Source organism: Alexandromys fortis, unplaced genomic scaffold (genome assembly GCF_014885135.2).
Source record: "Alexandromys fortis isolate MF-2015 unplaced genomic scaffold, M_Fortis_MF-2015_v1.1 scaffold_411, whole genome shotgun sequence".
Lineage (NCBI taxonomy): Eukaryota > Metazoa > Chordata > Mammalia > Rodentia > Cricetidae > Alexandromys > Alexandromys fortis.
In genome coordinates this window covers 321,256-324,826 of record NW_026068315.1, presented here as the reverse complement: position 1 = coordinate 324,826, position 3,571 = coordinate 321,256, and positions in this window count along the sequence as shown.

Genomic DNA, 3,571 nt, shown 5'->3' with positions numbered 1-3,571 from the left:
CCATTGTTCTTGAGTTCTCCGTAGTCCTCATTGTCCACTATGTTCAGCAAGACTGGTTTTATCCCAGGCTTTTTCAGATCCAGGCCAGCTGGCCTTGGTGAGTTCCCGATAGAACATCCCCATTGTCTCAGTGTGTGGGTGCACCCCTCGTGGTCCTGAGTTCCTTGCTTGTGCTCTCTCTCCTTCTGTCTTGATTTGGACTTGAGATTTCTGTCGGTACTCCTACGTGGGTCTCTGTCTCTATCTCCTTTCATTGCCTGATGAAGGTTAATATGCCTTATTTCTCCAACTATTATTTGGAGGATAATAAAAAAAGAGTGGAGATAGTGAACAGCCAAGCTTTTTCCTACCTGAAGAGGATATTGTCTCTGTGTTTCTTCATTTAGGATGATGATGGCTGTTGGCTTTTATATAGAAAGCTTTTATTATGTTGAGATATGCTCTCTGTACTTCTTTATTATTTTGTATTTTAGCAAAAAGGCACATTAAATTTGGCTAAAGGCTTTTTCTGCATCTATTGAGATAATCAGATATTTTGGGGTTTCAAATTTATTCATGTGGTTTGTTACATTTACTGGGCTGCATAAATTTAACCAATTTAATCAGTTTAATCATGGTAGATAATCTTTTTGCTGTATGTCTATTTTCTGTTTGCAAGTATTTTATTAAGCATTTTTTAGTTTATGTTCACTGGGGACATTGGCCTGTAGTTTTTTTTTTTTTGTTGTTGTTGTTGTTGTGTCTTTATCTGGCTTTGAGATGACAATGATACTGACTTCACAGAAGTTTGGGAGTCCTACTTCTGCTTCATTTTTAAAGAACTTAAGTAGTCTTTTAAGTCAGATAGAATTCTTCTATGAATCCATCAGGCCTTTGATTTTTAATCTGGAAAGCTTCTTATTACTGTTTCAATCTCTTCATTTGTTATGTGTCTGTTTAGGTTGGTGACTTCTTGGTCTGATTTTGTGTTTTGGCTGAATCTTGAAATTCACATATTTCTTTTAGGCTTTTCAACTTAATTGAAAACAAGTCTTTAAAATATTCTCTTTAAAAATTCTGAAGTTATTTGTTTCTGTTGTAATATTTCCTGATTTATTTCTGATTGTTATTTTATCGCCTCTCTTTCTTCTTTTGGGCAGTTAAGCTAAGGGTCCACTATTAAAAGTTGAAGGAAAAAGAGGCCTTTGTAGAGTTGCAGGACAGATGTACTGTGAATATTTTGGGAAGTGATGCTGGAGTCAGAAAGGCATGAAGATATAGGGGAGAAAGGGTCCACAAGAATTTCCTTCAGAGTTCATGTCAGAAGGAACACTTTAATGAAGTGAATCTAGTATAGTTTTTGCTTTTTGTTTTGTTTTGTTTTATTTTTCTGTTTGTTTGTTTTGGTTTGGTTTTTCAAGACAGGGTTTGTTTGTGTACCTTTGGAACCTGTCCTGGAACTTGCTTTGTAGACCAAACTGACCTTGAACTCACAGAGATCTGCCTGCTTTTGCCTCTTTAGTGCTGGGACTAAAGAGGAGCTCTTCTAATCTGAGAGAGAAATCTTACTCACACACATGCTCTGGTCCCAACCAACAGGTCATAAATCAGGAGCTTGGGCCCTGGAGGGGAAAACTGAAGGGGCAAGAGAAACAAGAAACAGACAGTAAGTCTGTATTCTGATCAAACTGCCAATTTTGTTTTTTTCCTCAGGAGTGTTATATAGCAGAAAAGGGCAGGGGAGGGTAGGATGCTGGAATGTCAGCTCTTGAGGCATCCCTAGCACATAGAAAGGGATAAGGAAATGCTGAGGACCTGTAAATGTTTACTTAACAGGGGGAATGTTAATTATTTCTGGAGCCTGCAGGTCTGCAGTCCTACTTAACTCACAGAGGGAGATAAGGGTTATTTCTTGGGCCTGGAACTTGACCTACAGAAGTGAATATCTTACTTAATTTGTGAACTAAAACTCACTGGTGTGCTCTGCAAAACATGTCTCTTTATTCTTCTGTCTCTATTCTAGTTTTCCTTTCCTAATTCTAATTCCTCCTAGTTTCTTCTCCTGTAGCCTAAAATCTCTTCTTCATACAGGAGCCATGAAGTGATAAAAACTTCAGGAGTTTACTCTCTTTGGTCAAAATCACATTCCTAGGGTAAACAATATGTAGCTAAGCCATTTACCATGGCAACACAAGGTTCCAAGGCTCACTGAAATATTGCCTTTTCTACCTTTCAGTACAAAAGTTAATCCTTCTTTATCTACTAAACAATCTGTGGCATTCTCTGAAGGAGATGTAAGAAATAACAAGCCTAATGTTGTTCCCCAGGAACTGTCAATTATTTCCTCTAGATCAATAACCAGTCATAAACACAAGAGGTTCCTAGAGGAGAGTATAGTCAACACAGAAATTCACTACACTACAAAAGAGTTTAATGTTAATGAGTTTGTTAAGTGAGTAAGATAATATTGGAAGGAACATAAAACTGATTAGGCTGTTTGATAACATGGGTTTCTGAGTGGACACTCTAGGTTAAAGTTTACACAGTTAAAGAAAAAAGATGGCCTATTGAAAAGGAGTTGTAGAGGCCTGATATTCCTTGGCTTAGTGTTGAAGAAATTCTAAGGTTCAAAAAAATGAAATCCTGGAGTAGACTTGTGTAAAATCTGTTCCTCCACAAAGGGAAGATCCAGAAGACAGGACTTTCACTAATTCTATTAAACTCAAAATGGTAGTGTGTGGGGGGTGGGGGGCACCAGCACATTAGTAGCTTTGTATTCTACCATTTTCTTGAGCCAGACCTTAGGGTCAGAGATGCTGCTTTACCTTTGGATAAATAAAAGACAATGGTTTAATTTGGTCCTGAAGTAGCAGGGGCAAGGTGGCAGAACTGAATCATCAAAGGCAAAGTGATTATAGTTACTATAATGGGCAGCATAGGCAAACCAATGACCATAATATCTGACTTCTAATGAGCATCAGAGGCAAAAAGCTTTTATGGTGAAATCATTCACATGGATTTTAGTGGTAGTTTGATGTGGAATGTCCCTCTATTGCTGTGAATATGTTCTACTACCATTTGTTAATAAAAAAAAAAAACTGATTTGGTCTATGACAGGGCAGAATATTGCAAGGCAGGAAATCCAAGCAGAGATAGAGAAGGAAAGAAGGTTGAGTTAGGCAGGTATCATGTAGATGCCAAAGAAGAAAGATAACAGAACATTATTGGTAAACCACTAGCTTCATGATTAAATATAAAACAATAGAAATGGATCAATTTAAGATTTAAGAGCTAACTAGCAATATGCCTGAGCTATTTGTCAAGCAGTTGTTCTAATTAATATAGTCTTATATGATTATTTGGTCTGGTTAGTCTGAAAACAAAATTACAGTCTCCAATTATAAATGGTGCCCAAACATTTGGCAAGAATTTTCATATAAAGCCTAAGAAAGTTTAAAAAGAAAAGGATTTTAGAAAGGAAAGAGCAGAGTCGAGCATGGATTCTTGATAGCAGCATTGTCTCAGGTGGACTTTGTTTGCTAGAGGCAAGTGGAGGCATGGCTCCTTTAAGAGAGGCTTCCTGACTCAGTGT